Source organism: Podarcis vaucheri (genome assembly GCF_965113315.1).
Source record: "Podarcis vaucheri genome assembly, chromosome: 3".
Taxonomy (NCBI): domain Eukaryota; kingdom Metazoa; phylum Chordata; class Lepidosauria; order Squamata; family Lacertidae; genus Podarcis; species Podarcis vaucheri.
Genome location: NC_138761.1, coordinates 2,945,593 through 2,960,894, shown reverse-complemented (window position 1 = coordinate 2,960,894; position 15,302 = coordinate 2,945,593). Strand labels below are relative to the sequence as shown.

At 47.2% G+C, this 15,302-nt stretch overlaps 3 long non-coding RNA genes across 3 annotated transcripts in view; 2 read left to right on the top strand and 1 right to left on the bottom strand.

Annotated features, from left to right (window-relative positions):
* Positions 1–3,888: 3,888 nt before the first annotated feature.
* The window catches only part of LOC309529718, a 39,075-nt gene continuing 27,661 nt past the window's right edge, over positions 3,889–15,302 (bottom strand). The window contains exon 3 of the long non-coding RNA XR_014218370.1: positions 3,889–3,928. This is a non-coding gene — a long non-coding RNA (uncharacterized lncRNA). The remainder of the gene's footprint in view (positions 3,929–15,302) is intronic.
* LOC309528715 lies at positions 11,685–13,555 on the top strand. Its single transcript, XR_014217883.1, has 3 exons — positions 11,685–11,896; positions 12,586–12,717; positions 13,273–13,555. It is a non-coding gene; the product is annotated as an uncharacterized lncRNA (long non-coding RNA).
* The window catches only part of LOC309529691, a 128,141-nt gene continuing 128,019 nt past the window's right edge, over positions 15,181–15,302 (top strand). The window contains exon 1 of the long non-coding RNA XR_014218316.1: positions 15,181–15,288. This is a non-coding gene — a long non-coding RNA (uncharacterized lncRNA). The remainder of the gene's footprint in view (positions 15,289–15,302) is intronic.

The following is a 15,302-nucleotide window of genomic DNA, read 5'->3' as shown; positions in this document are numbered from 1 at the left end:
TCGAATGCAGGTTTATTCTTAGAACAAGGGGACGTCGAAGACATGCTGTCAGCCAACGCTCTCCAGCTGTCCCCGTGGGTGGCGTGACGTTGGAGGTATTTGGAAGCAGAAGAAGGAGAGATAGAGAGGTGGCGATTTGGACTCGGGCTCCTCTGTTTTAGGGAAGGGCCAGAGCTCAGTGGTAGGGCATCTGCTTGGCACACAGAAGCGACTCTTGCCTGAGAACCTGGAGGGCTGCTGCCAGTCCGGGTTGACAGTACTAAGCTAGAGGGACTAGTGGTCAGTTTAAGCTGCTGTCAGTGGTTCTGAAGTTTTCTTCCTCGTCTCTCCAGCAATTGTGACCCAGCAAAGGACAGGGAACTTCAAACAACAACAGCAGCAGCAGCAGCAGCAACAACAACAACAACAACTTATTATTTTTACCCCGCACATTTTGGGCGGCTTCCTACAAAATATTAAAATACCGTAACACATCAAACATTAAAAGCTTCCCTAAACGGGGCTGCCTTCAGATGTCTTCTAAAAGTCTGGTAGTTGTTTTTCTCTTTGACATCTGGTGGGAGGGCGTTCCACAGGGAGAGTGCCACCACCAAGAAGGCCCTCTGCCTGGTTCCCTGTAACTTGGCTTCTCGCAGCGAAGGAACCGCCAGAAGGCCCTCGGTGCTGGACCTCAGTGTCCAGGCGGAACGATGGAGGTGGAGACGCTCCTTCAGGGATACTGGACCGAGGCCGTTTAGGGCTTGGAAGGTCAGCACCAATACTTTGAATTGTACTTGGAAACATACTGGGAGCCAATGTAGGTCTTTCAGGACTGGTGTTATGTGGTCTCGGCAGCCACTCCCAGTCACCAGTCTAGCTGCCGCATTCTGGATTAATTGCAGTTTCCGGGTCACCTTCAAAGGTAGCCCCACGTACACCGCATTGCAGTAGTCCAAGCGGGAGATAACCAGAGCATGCACCACTCTGGCCAGACAGTCTGCGGGCAGGGAGGGTCTCATTCTGCGTACCAGATGGATCTGGTAGACAGCTGCCCTGGACACAGAATTGACCTGTGCCTCCATGGACAGCTGTGAGTCCAGAATGACTCCCAGGCTGCGCACCTGGTCCTTCGGGGGCACAGTTACCCCATTCAGGACCAGGGAATCCCCCACACCCGCCTGCCTCCTGTCCCCCAAAAGCAGTACTTCTGTCTTGTCAGGATTCAACCTCAATTCCAGAGTTGGAAGGGATCTCCAAGGGACATCCAGTCCAACCCCCTGCAATGCAGCTGAAGAATCCCTGGAGGCAGTGGTGAAGTTGCATGCTCTGGTACTGGGAGCAGAGAGCAGGCAGGGGTGTGGCTGGCGTGCATCCCAGTGGGGCATGGCGCTGACGTGGTGGGGTGTGTGCGGCGCATGTCTGGCGGGGCGGCCATGATGGTACCCCCCTCCCCAATGGTGCCAGGGGCAGTGCGCTCCCTGTTCCCCCCCACGTTCCTCCACAAGTGCCTTGAAGATAGCAGCAAACCTCTGCTTAAAAACCTTCGAGAAAGGAGTACACCATCTTTTAAGGGAGTTCGTTCCACTGTCAAAATGCTCTGACCGTCAGAAAGTTCTTCCAGATGTTTATTCAGAACCTTCCTTCTTGTAAATCAAATCCATTGGTTCAAGTCCTCCTCCCTGGACCAGCAGAAAGCAAGCTTGCTCACTCTTCTGTGGGCCAGCACTTCAGATATTTGAAGATGGCTCTCATATCTCCTTTCAGTCTCTTCTTTTCCGGGCTAAACATACCCAATTCCTTCAACCATTCCTCATCAGGTTTGGTTTACAGTCCAAGATGGTCGTGATCATCTTGGTTCCCCTCCTCTGCACACCTTCCAGCTTGTCAACATCCTTCTTAAATGGTGGCACCCAGAACTGGACAAAGGTGTGGTCTGACTAAGGAAGAATAGACACTATATTTCTGTTGATGAAGCCTAGAATAGCATTCACTTTTTTCCATGCAGCATCACACTGTTGACTCATGTGAAACTTGAAGTCTTCTAAGGCCCCTAGATACATACTGATTCATTTCTCATTTAAGGGTGAGCCCATCTCATATGCACTTTCCAAAGCAATATGAAAACTGAAACACAGAACCACCCATAGAAATTCACACTTCTCTGAATTGTGCAATGCATTTTCCACTTACCGTAAGTAGTGTTCACCAGTTTGGTATACAGTGGACGCTTGGGCTGTGAACGTGATCTGTGTGGGATGCATGTTAACAACCCACAGTGTTCACAACCTGCATCTGTGCATGCGCGGGTTGCGATTTGGTTATTCTGCGCATGAACAAAGCGCAATCTAGCGCTTCTGCGCATGTGCGACTGCCAAAACCCGGAAGTAACTCATTCCGGTGCTTCCGGGTTTTGGCAGTTTGCAACCCAAAAAAATGCAACCTGAAGTGGCTGTAACCCGAGCTATGACTGTATTTGTTATGAATATTGGACTAGGGACTGGGAGACCAGGACTTAAATTCCCACCCAGCCTGAAGCTCACTGGCTGACCCTGGGCCAGTCACTACATTTCAGCCTAGCCTACCTCACAGGGTTGCTGCCAGGACGAAATGAAGACGGGGAGAACTGTGTGCCCCACCTTGAACAACTTGGCAGTTCGGACCCCTTGAAGGTACAACAAGAAGCTGCAGACTCTGCACCCCTACATTCTGTTGACAATTGGGGGCCTTGGCACCAGGTGATTCACCCCCTTAGTAATCCTCATGTATGTTAATTTAGCAATGGTTCCACCTTTTCCGGGGCACCACAATATAGGGAGGATATTGACAAGCTGGAAGGTGTGCAAAGGAGGGGGACCAAGATGATCAAGGTTCTGGAAATGAAGCCGTATGAAGAATGGTTGAAGGAGCTGAGTAGGTTTAGCCTGGAGAAGAGGAGACTGAGAGGAGATATGATATTCACCCTCAAATATCTTATGGGTTGTCGTGTGGAAGATGGTGCAAGCTAGTTTTCTCCTGCTCTGGAGAGTAGGGCCCAAACCAATGGATTCAAATCCCACGAATGGAGATTCCAACTGAACATTAGGAAGATCTTTTTGAAGGAAAGATTGGTTTGACCGTGGAAGGGACTCCCTCAGAAGGTGGTGGACTCTTCTTCAGTGGAGAATTTTAAGCAGAGATTGGGTGGCCACCTGTCAGAGATTCTTTGGCTGGGCTAGTTGACCCTCATGGTCCCTTCCAACTCTATAATTCTAGGATTCTTTGGTGATAACTGTAATTTTGCTCCATTTTGACCTGGAAGGGGATGTGTCTAGCATTGCTCCCCCCTCCCACCAACTGCTCCCCCGAACCTCCTTCAGAACTGGGCCAATTCCAGTGTGTTTCACAGAAGCAGCTGCCTGTTACTTCACACACCTTTTCAGCCTGTGGACATTCGCTGATCATGGAGCAATATTTGTCTGACTTGGAGCCAGACATGGTGAGGAAACAGAACTCAGCGGTGAGACCACAGGCTCCCCACCTTGCCTGCTGAATCTTGCACTTCAGCAACTCTGGAAAGGATGCTGAAGCACATGCCAGTTACTCCAAAACCAAAGGAAAGTCACAGTATGGAGAGAAACTGGCAGAGCCCCCACCGCAACCCAGTGCCCCTTTTCATAGAAGGCACCACCACACAGAGGTTTCCAATGCTTGCATTTATTGAAAGGCAAAGCTAAAGCAAATGAGCAGGAAAACCCAATCCTAAACCCATTTACAAAGATGCCAGCCTCACTGAGCACAGCAGGACTTGCTCTGGAGTAAATGGGCAGAAAGGATTGGGCAGGGATGGATCCTTCCCAGGAGTGCCTTCAGCAGAAGCAGCAGCAGCAGCAGCGAGCAAAGAGGTTTCTGCAGATGTGCAGTCAAGGCGGGGTGGTCTTCCTTTCATCAGAGGTGATGCATGATGGATCTGCTGTAGAGTTAAATGGGGGGAAAAAGGAAACACCGTGAATATGGGTGGGAGGGTGTTCAAAAGAGGCCAGGGACCCCCTGAAAACCAAAGAGCCAAATGCTATCGGAATTGGGGTTTCACATGGTGGAGGAGTGGGGTTCAGCTCAAACTTTCTGCTGGATGTTCAGAAGTCAGGAGAGGTCACCATCCCAAAACCAAACGGCTCCATGCTCTTTCTGGAGCTGATGGGAGATATACTCCAAAACATCTGGTGGCCACCTGGTTGACCAAGGCTGATCTCCAAGTGGCTCCAAATGTCAACAGGGTCCAAACTCAAGGTCCAAACTCAAAACAATGAATTTGGCATTTGGGAGAATCTAGCAAGCGCCACCCCTCCACTCCGTGGCTGTTAAGGGTCAAAGACAGGGGGAAGAAGCAGAGCTGTAACTCTCAGGCCTTTGGGGTCGTGTCTCTTTGAGATGCCACAGACGTATTTCCAGGCACAGGTATGGTTTTGCCTATAACTCACCTTAGCTGCGCTTGCAGCAACGCCTGTCTCCTGAACACTTCCCAATCTCTTTCTCGCCTTTGTTGCAGGTTTTTCTGCAGCTGCCCCCATTGTTCTGGCAATCCTGGGTGGGACGCTGAGCTCCGGTGAAATCTGCAGGGCAAAGCAAAGGGGGAAAAAGCAAAGTAAGAGAGGGAGATGCAGGTACCAAGGAGAGAATCTACCTAGGAAGGCTGCTCCATCTCCCAGGACTAGCTTTCTACATCTTCCATCCTTTGTTCCTCAACAATCCTGCTAGCCAGGACATCTGGAGGGACCAGGTTGGGGGAGGCTGGTGCAGGATGAGTGCAGGGAAGGGGCTGGGATGGAGAGTGAGCCCCTCCCCCTCCCACCTGTGCCTTCAGCAGGAGGTTTGAGCCAAGGTGGTAGGAAAACCTTTGTCAGAGTCACTGGCTTCCCTGGGGGCCACTAGCAACCTTGGAGAGAGACGTTCTCTTGCCCAGGAAACTGGCCCACTCTCTTCCCCACTACAAAGCTGATTGCACTGAAATGTGTTATTGCAGATTTTATAGCAACAGCTTCTTTGGATTAAATTCCATACTTTAGGATTGGGATGGCAATCAGATCCTAAGAGCCTGGCTGCTGGAATCAAGTCCATCAACCTGGTCTCACAGTGGCCAATCAGATGCCCCATTTGGGAAGCTCTCAAGGGGGACAGGGGGCAAGAGAATTCCCCACCCATGCCTTTGGGATTCCCTGCAAGTGGTATTCAGAGGCAGGTTAAAAAGGAATAAAGCAGAGAGCTGTGGAGCTCAGAGAAGAAGCATCTGAGATGAAGGCCTTACCTGGAGCCACCAGCATCAGGAAGAGGAAGGCGAGAGAGAGGAGGCAGAAGATCTTCATGGCTGGAGGTTGGTGGGAGTTCTGAAGATGCCTGAAGCCAAGTGGAAGAGCACTTGACAGGGGAAGGCGAGGTCCCTCTACTTATAGGTGGATGGAGGACTGATGAAACCTTGTGGGAAGCCAAATGTCTTTTACACCATAGATGTCACAATCCCTGTGGGACAGAAGAAGATGAGAATTGCTGTCTGGATTTGAGTAATGCTCTTGTGCAAAACCACATATGGAAGAATGACCACAAACCTGGTTAGTGTCACTGACTGTCAAAGAGAGGGAACTGTGTTGTTTCTAAAATGTTGCCCTCGATGAATGTATTTTCCAAGAATGTATTGAGATGACAAATATTTTTTCAATTTATTGCGATCAAAATTCTTGCAGCCGTGGTTGCATATAAAAATATTTCTCTTGGGTTTTTTGGTATATCACTGCCTAGAATTCGCAGTAAGAAGGCCTCAGGTTTTGGGGTTTGTTTGTTTTTTTGAAAAGTTAATTTTTTTATTTTTTAGCGAGAGGATTCCTATGAAACTAGACTGGCAGAATAAATTACCAGAGTTTGCTGAAATGGCACAAATGACAAACACACTGGGAAGCAACTCAAATCAAAGATTTATTTTAAAAAAGGGACACGTTCAAGAATTACTTTAAAAAATATAACACTGGTGCTGCATCTATGGTAGCATTTGAATGATTTCTGTATATATTAATAACCAAGAAACAAAAGATGTAAGAAAATATAAGATACTATAAAAAGAACAGTGAGAGATTTTACTTTCTTGGGCTCCATGATCACTGCAGATGGTGACAGCAGTCACAAAATTAAAAGATGCCTGCTTCTTGGGAGAAAAGCAATGACAAACCTAGACAGCATAATAAAAAGCAGAGACATCACCTAGTTAAAGCTATGGTTTTCCCAGTAGTCATGTATGGAAGTGAGACCTGGACCATAAAGAAGGCTGATCGCCGAAGAATGGATGCTTTTGAATTCTGGTGCTGGAGGAGACTCTTGAGAGGCCCATGGACTGCAAGAAGATCAAACCTATCCATTCTGAAGGAAATCAGCCCTGAGTGCTCACTGGAAGGACAGATCCTGAAGCTGAGGCTCCAAGACTTTGGCCACCTCATGAGAAGAGAAGACTCCCTGGAAAAGACGCTGATGTTGGGAAAGATGGAGGGCACAAGGAGAAGGGGATGACAGAGGACGAGATGGTGGGACAGTGTTCTCGACGCTACCAGCATGAGTTTGACCAAACTGCGGGAGGCAGTGGAAGACAGAAGTGCCTGGCGTGCTCTGGTCCATGGGGTCACGAAGAGTCAGACACGACTAAACAACTAAACAACAACAACATAAATAGAACAAAGTAATAACTATTTGCACAATTGGAAAACAGTAATGACACGGGGGGAGGCAGGGAGTCCTGTGTAGACAAGCAAGAATGTATGGTGAAATGAATTGTATATGGAATATTAAACTGTTATTCTTTTCCTAATGATCCCTTGCATGTAGTCCATCTTTTTCACAGCTTCTGCACACGGGGCCCACATCTTCTTGGAGCTCATTACTATGACTCCAAGGTCTCATTGCTAGTCAGTCACCACCAGTTCACACCCCATGAGGGTACACCAAGAACCTGCAGGCTCTGCACCCCAACACTCTGTTGACACTTGAGGGCCTATCCAGTTTTCCATCAGTAATCCTCATGTGTGTTAATGAAGTCATAGTTCTGCTCTCTTCTGACTTGGTCAGACCCCACCTAAAGTCCTGTGCCCAGTTCTGGTCATCACCATTTAAGAAGGATGTTGACAAGCTGGAAGGTGTGCAGAAGAGGGCAACCAAGAGGATCCAGGGTCTGGGAGTGAAGCCTGATGAGGAATGGTGGAATGGAGGAATGCGGTAGGTCATGCTTAGCTTGGATGACATGAGATCTGAGAGCCATCTTCAAATATCTCAAGGGATGCTGCTCTGGAAGGTAGGGCCCAAACCAATGGATCCTAATTCCATGAATGAAGATTCTGACTGTAAATGAGGAAGATCTTTCTGAGGGTAAGAGTTGGTTGACTATGGAATGGACTGCCTCAGAGGGTGGTGGACTCTGTAAAGAAAAGGAAGGTACGTTCTTTCACATGTGGTGGAATTGTAAAATAATTAAAAATTATTGGGATACGATCTGTAATGAAATGACAAGAACATTTAAGATAACCTTTCTTGCAAGACCAGAAGCTTTTTTTATTAGGCATTATAGGACAAGATTTGCCAAAGGACAAGAAGAAATTATTTATGTATGCTACAACAGCGGCTAGAACTTTATTAGCTCAAAGTTAGAAAAGCGAAGAAATGCCAACGGAAGAACAATTGCAAGAAAAACTGATGGAATATGCTGAAATGTCAAAGCTTACCGAAAGACTTCAAGATAAGGACAATAGATATTTTTTAAAAGACTGGGAACCTTTTGTGATGTATTTAAATAAACAATGTAAGGAAATGGATTCACTTGCAGGGTTTGACTAAACACTTACAACCAACAAAATATAAATAGAAAACATGAATATGTGGTTAAAATAATTATAATGTATAATTGTTAATTTTATTACATTAGGGATTGAATGATAAGCAGAAGAAATGAATGTGTTATAAACCAGAAGGGGAAGTTGGCAGAAGTCGTGGGGAAGGGGGTAATAGGGATTTTTGTTGTTGTTATTGTTTTACCAACAGTGATTACGTCAAAATTTGTTGTAAAACCTAATAATATATATATATATATATATATATATATATATATATATATATATATATATATATGCTTTCGTAGATTTTCACGGGTACAGGAATGCAGGTTTTGGTGTCTTCGGGTGTCTTCCCGTGTAAGAGTCGGGGTGTCTGTGCGACGTTTCGACGAGGTCTCACTCGTCATCTTCAGGCTGGTGCTTTCGGCTTCTTGTTACTGGAACAGAGCCTGTTCCAGGGCTCTGTTCCAGTAACAAGAAGCCGAAAGCACCAGCCTGAAGATGACGAGTGAGACCTCGTCGAAACGTCGCACAGACACCCCGACTCTTACACGGGAAGACACCCGAAGACACCAAAACCTGCATATATATATATATATATATATATATATATATATATATATATATATATATAGAAGGTGGTGGACTCTTCTTCAATGGAGGTTATCAAGCAGAGATTCAATGGCCACCTTCCAGGGATACTTTAGCTTGGACTAGATGACTCTCGGGGTTCCTTCCAACTCTACAATTCCAGGATTCTGTGATAAATGCCATTTTGCTCCATTTTGACCTGGCATTGCTGTCCGCCACTCTCATCAACCTCCTCCCCCCCCCCCGCAACTTTCTTCTGATCTGGGTCAATTCCCAATTCCTCTGTGTTGCTCGGAAGCAGCTGCCTGTTGCTTCACAGACCTTTGCTGCCTGTGGACATTCGCTGATCATGGAGCAATATTTGTCAGACTTGGAGCCAGACATGGTGAGGAAACAGAACTCAGCAGTGAGACCACAGGCTCCCCACCTTGCCTGCGGCATCTTGCACTTCAGTCTCTTAGGAAAGGATGCTGAAGACGTCCCATGTCTGTGCTGGTTGCAAAAGATGAGCAGATGCCCTGGAAGTTTCACAGGACAGGACACAGCACAAACCAACAGCTCACGACATTGCAGTAATACTCCTCCCCGAAAATAATATGAGACTGTGACCCTCACTTTTGAGCCCCCATCTCTCTCCCATGGACACATAAATTCACAGCAGTGCACACAATTTCATACCAATGCCTGCCATTGCCAACAATATCGAAACAAAGTGTTGCTTCAGCACTACAAGTAAAATGCAAACAGCACAACACACACATTCAGACCATATGGAAGAAGAGGGTAAAAACTGCCCTTCCTTTGGAAAAATGGATATGGAGTCTGATCGAGGGCATGGAACAGTTTGGTGCTAGTTTGGTGCTGGAATAATTGGGTTATTTCCAAGGATGCTGTCCTGTTCAGGCAAGAGATTTCTGCTTGGTATAGGACATTTCCTCCTCTCCCCTGAAGACTCCCCCAGACACCCTCAAAATCTGCTTTAAAGATTGGAATGACTCTCCAGATCAGATTTGGTGGTTCCTGAGGCAGAGATGGGTTTAGGGGAGTGTTTTCCCACATGAGGTGCATGGAGGGGTGCTGAGTTTTGTCCTTGGACTAGGCACCACTGGAATTTGAAAGATCAACGTCCACCACTGTCCAGGGAGAGGAGAGGCATCTGGAGTCAATTTGTTAATTCAGAGACAAGCCATTGAGTTGCGGGTGATGGAGGGAAAGCCCAGGTGGAAATGATGGTATGAGATTTGGATCTGAAGGACTTTGCATGAGAAGAGCCCTGAAACGGACTAGCCCAAAGGCCTGTCTAGTCTAGCACCCCTTGCTCTCTCCCACAAACTCACACTCTCTTTTGTAAACCACTGAGAGGCTGTTTTCACAAACAAGCGGCATAGAATGGCAAAAACTCTGACCAGCTTCAGCCTCACATGGTCCAGCATAGGGCGATGAAGTAGGAGTCCTAAACATTTGGAGGGTACCAGGTTGGTGAATGCTGTGATGCGACCTGTGTCCAGATCTCCCATCTTCCCCCTTTGGTCCTGATCAAAACAAGGACTGCTAGACTGACATTCTCGTTCTCTGTCACAATGCACACTTCTTTTATTGTCCACCATCATTACGCTTTCCATTATGAAGTTGGGAATAGAGTAGTCGCTTTGGAAGACGATAATCAGGCATCTATACCTCATGACCAGTCCAACAAAGTTGATGTTGAAGAATCATTTTTTCGACACTGATGAGGGTGCAATAGCAAAGAACCTTCAGCATCCAAAATAAACCAAAAATGGGAAGTACAGTACAAGAATGGCATATGGATATTAATTTATTTACAAAAAAGCCCATTGTTTTTTGGCCCTCATTGAAATGCAAAGTTGAAGCAAACTGTAAGAATCTCTAAGAAGATATGCCTTTCATTTCTCCTGCTATTTGTCCTCCAAATATGGAAAAGAAAAGGAATGACCTCAAAAGGATGCTAAGAAATCGCTCTTCTTCAATGGATAGCTTGCCAGTGGGTCCTCTTTGTGTTTTTGCCAGGGAAATGGGAAACATTAAATTCAGCTGGGAGTTAAAGTCCTGCCCAGTTAATTTTCACTTTCCACAACAGTAAGTGAACCAGAACAGAATCATCCTTCCAAACTTTGAATTTCCCAAGGCGGTTCTCCAGTCACATAACTGGTACCCAAACCCATAAAGTGGAGTACCAGTAGCCATTGATAACCCACAAATAAGAGCTTTTCAAAACCATCTAATTTGGTGGCACTATCTGTAGGGACAAACCTAGACAGCATCTTAAAAAGCAGAAACATCACCTTGCCAACAAAGGTCCATATAGTTAAAGCTCTGGTTTTCCCAGTAGTGATGTATGGAAGTGAGAGCTGGACCATAAAGAAGGCTGATCGCCAAAGAATTGCTGCTTTTGAATTCTGGTGCTGGAGGAGACTTTTGAAAGTCCCATGGACTACAAGAAGATCAAGCCTCTCCATTCTGAAGGAAATCAGCCCTGAGTGCTCACTGGAATGACAGATCCTGAAGCTGAGGCTCCAATTCTTTGGCCACCTCATGAGAAGAGAAGACTCCCTGGAAAAGACCCTGATGTTGGGAAAGATTAAGGGCACAAGGAGAAGGGGACGACAGAGGATGGGATGGTGGGACAGTGTTCTCGAAGCTACCAGCATGAGTTTGACCAAACTGCGGGAGGCAGTGGAAGACAGGAGTGCCTGGCGTGATCTGGTCCATGGGGTCACGAAGAGCCGGACACGACTAAACGACCAAACAACAACAATCTCCTGTAGGAGCAAACTCCATTCTTTAACTATGTGCTGTGAAGGATCTTTTTCAAATGCATTATCTGAAGAAACCTTAATTCTGCAAAGGGCATAAGGAGATCCCTGCTGGATCAGACCAGCAGCTTACAAGAGTCAAATGGTAATAAGAAGGCTACCAGAAACACACATATGAGAAACAGCCATGGCCTCGCTTGTGATTGTGAGCAACTGGAGTTCAGAGACTGAAGCAGTGGAGGGAAAACAGAGCCCTGGGGGCCAGGAGCCCTGATAGCCCTCTCCTCCAAGAATGTGCTTTTCCTCTATTAACTTCATGGTAAACTCAAAGCATAGCTGGGAAATTAATTCTCCCATGGCTGAGCATCAGCAACAACTCTCTCTGCTTCTCTTTGTCAGTCAGTGACACTAGCCTGGTTTGTGGTCATTCTTCCATATGTGGTTTTGCACAAGAGCATTACTCAAATCCAGACAGCAATTCTCAACTTCTTCTGCCCCACAGGGATTGTGACATCTATGGTGTAAAAGACATTTGGCTTCCCACAAGGTTTCATCAGTCCTCCATCCACCTATAAGTAGAGGGACCTCTCCTTCCCCAGACAACTGCTCTTCCACTTGGCTTCAGGCATCTCCAGGATTCCCACCAACCTCCAGCCATGAAGATCTTCTGCCTCCTCTCTCTCGCCTTCCTCGTTCTGATGCTGGTGGCTCCAGGTATGGCCTTCTTCCCAGATGCTTCTTCTCTGAGCTCCACAGCTCTCCACTTTATTCCTTTAAAACCTGCCTCTGAATACCACCTTCAGGGAATCGCAAAGGGAAGGGTGGGGAATTCTCTTGCCCCTCTGTCCCCCTTTAGAACTTCCCAAATGGGGTGTCTGATTGGCCACTGTGAGACCAGGTTGATGGACTTGATGAATCCCCTTTGGCCTGATCCAGCAGCCAAGCTCTTGGGATCTGATTGTCATCCCAATCCTAAAATATGGTATCTGATCCAAAGAAGCTGCTACTATAGAATTTGTAATGACACATTTCAGCGCATTCAGCTTTGTGATGGGGAAGAGAGCGGGCCAGTTTCCTGGGCAAAGGGGCTTCTCTCTCCAAGGTTGCCAGTGGCCCCAATGATGCCAGTGATTGCCTTGGGTCAGTCCTCCTGCTGAAGGCGCAGGTGGGAGGGGGAGGGGCTCACTCTCCATCCCAGCCCCCTTCCCTGCACTCATCCTGCACCAGCCTCCCCCAACCTGGTGCCCTCCAGATGTCCTGGCTAGCAGGATTGTTGAGGAACAAAGGATGGAAGGTGTAGAAGGCTAGTCCTGGGAGATGGAGCAGCCTTCCCAGGTAGATCCTCTCCTTGGTAGTTGCATCTCCCTCTCTTAGTTTGCTTTTCTCTTCGCTTTCCCTTGCAGATTTCACCGGAGCTCAACGTCCCACCCAGGATTGCCAGAACAATGGGGGCAGCTGCAGAAAAACCTGCAACAAAGGCGAGAAAGAGATTGGGAAGTGTTCGGGAGACAGGCGTTGCTGCAAGCGCAGCTAAGGTGAGTTGTATGCAAAACCATTCCTGTGCCTGGAAATAAGTCTGTGGCATCTCAAAGAGACACGGCCCCAAAGGCCTGAGAGTTACAGCTCTGCTTCCTCCCCCTGTCTTTGACCCTTAACAGCCACAAGGTGGCGGGGCACTTGCTAGATTCTCTTTGTGGCTAAATTTACTGTTTGATGGTCTTGAGAATTCCCTGATGACATTTGGAGCTACTTGACTCTAGGAACTTGGAAAACAGAACCCGAAGAACTGTGCCCAGTGTGAAATATGCTATTCGGAAGCATGGAGGGCAGGCATTGTTAACCAGGTGTTTTGGATTATCAGCCCCAGATCGTGTAAGGAGGCATTTGGGTTCGGGATAGAGAACTCTCCCAACCTCTGCACATTCAGCAGAAGGTCACCCTCTAACCAACTCTAAATAGCACCTCCCCCCACGAAATCCCAACTCTGATAGCATTAGGCTCTTTGGTCTTCAGGGGGGTCCCTGGCCTCTTTTGAACACCCTCCCAAACATATTCACAGTGTTTTCTCTCTTTTTCATTTAACTGAACAGCAGATCCATCACGCTTCACCTCTGATGAAAGGAAGACCACCCCGCTTCTTCTCTGGAGATGCAGCTGCCTTGACTGCACCTCTGCAGAAACCTCTTTGCTCACTGCTGCTGCTGAAGGCGCTTCTGGGAAGGATCCGTCACAGCCCAATCCTTTCTGCCCATTTACTCCAGAGCAAGTCCTGCTGTGCTCAATGAAGCTGACATCTTTGTAAATGGGTTTAGGATTGGATTCACCTGCTTATTTGCTTTAGATTTTCCTTTCAATAAATGCAAGCATTGGAAACCTCTGTGTGGTTGTGCCTTGTATGAAAAGGGGTGCTGGGTTGGGGTGGGGGCTCTACCAGTTCTTCTCCATACTGTGACTTTTATTTGATTTGGGAGTAACTGACAGGTGCTTCTGTACAACAACACAGTAGAATTGGGAATTGGCCCAGTTCTGAAGGAGGTTCAGGGGGGCATTTGGTGGGAGTGGAGGGAAGCAATGCTAGACCTATCCCCTCTCAGGTCAAAATGGAGCAAACCTGCAATTATCATCATAGAATCCAACAATTATAGAGTTGGAAGGGACCCTGAGGGTCAACTAGTCCAAGTTAAATAATCCCTGACAGATGGCCGTCCAATCATCAAACAATCATCAAACAAGATGAATTTTAACAGGGAGAAATGTAAAGTATTGCACTTGGGCAAAAAAAAAATGAGAGGCACAAATACAAGATGGGGGACACCTGGCTTGAGAGCAGTACATGTGAAAAGGATCTAGGAGTCTTGGTTGACCACAAACTTGACATGAGCCAACAGTGTGACGCGGCAGCTAAAAAAGCCAATGCAATTCTGGGCTGCATCAATAGGAGTATAGCATCTAGATCAAGGGAAGTAATAGTGCCACTGTATTCTGCTCTGGTCAGACCACACCTGGAGTACTGTGTCCAGTTCTGGGCACCACAGTTCAAGAAGGACACTGACAAACTGGAACGTGTCCAGAGGAGGGCAACCAAAATGGTCAAAGGCCTGGAAACGATGCCTTATGAGGAACGGCAAAGGGAGCTGGGCATGTTTAGCCTGGAGAAGAGGAGGTTAAGGGGTGATATGATAGCCATGTTCAAATATATAAAAGGATGTCACATAGAGGAGGGAGAAAGGTTGTTTTCTGCTGCTCCAGAGAAGCGGACACGGAGCAATGGATCCAAACTACAAGAAAGAAGATTCCACCTAAACATTCGGAAGAACTTCCTGACAGTAAGAGCTGTTTGACAGTGGAATTTGCTGCCAAGGAGTGTGATGGAGTCTCCTACTTTGGAGGTCTTTAAGCAGAGGCTTGACAACCATATGTCAGGAGTGCTCTGATGGTGTTTCCTGCTTGGCAGGGGGTTGGACTCGATGGCCCTTGGGGTCTCTTCCAACTCTAGGATTCTATGATTCTAAGTGGTCTGACCCTTCTTCTTCCTTTACACCTTAAGACATACACCAAGGCAGATTTTAACCCTAGGCCAGAACTTCAGGCTCTTGGGAAAGGATGCTGAAGACATCTCATGGGGCCCATCTCTGTGGAGATTGCAAAAGACCAGCAACTGTTTCCCTATGATACAGGCACTGCCCAGACGAACAGCTCACAACTGGCACTGATAGTTCTCCCCTTCTCCAAAATTAAATTTAAAAGCCTTGCCATCACCTTTGGGTGCCCATTTTTTGAAGCTGAAGTTGGATGGGCACTGGTCAGAGATTCCTGCATTGCAGGGGTTTGACTAGATGACACTTGGGGTATCTTCCAATGCTGAAGCTCAGAACCTCATGAACCTCAGAGTGCATGAACCTCAGGGCTTGCCACATACATCTTGCAAATGACGGTTGGCAACCCAGTAGATTTCAACAGTCCTCAAGGCACCTATAATTTGTATCATCCCTCCTTCCCCAGTCCACTTGGCTTCTGGTACCTCCAGGATTCCCACCAACCTCCGGCCATGAAGATCTTCTGCCTCCTCTCTGTTGCCGTCCTCCTCTTGATGCTGCTGGCTCCAGGTATGGCCTTCTTC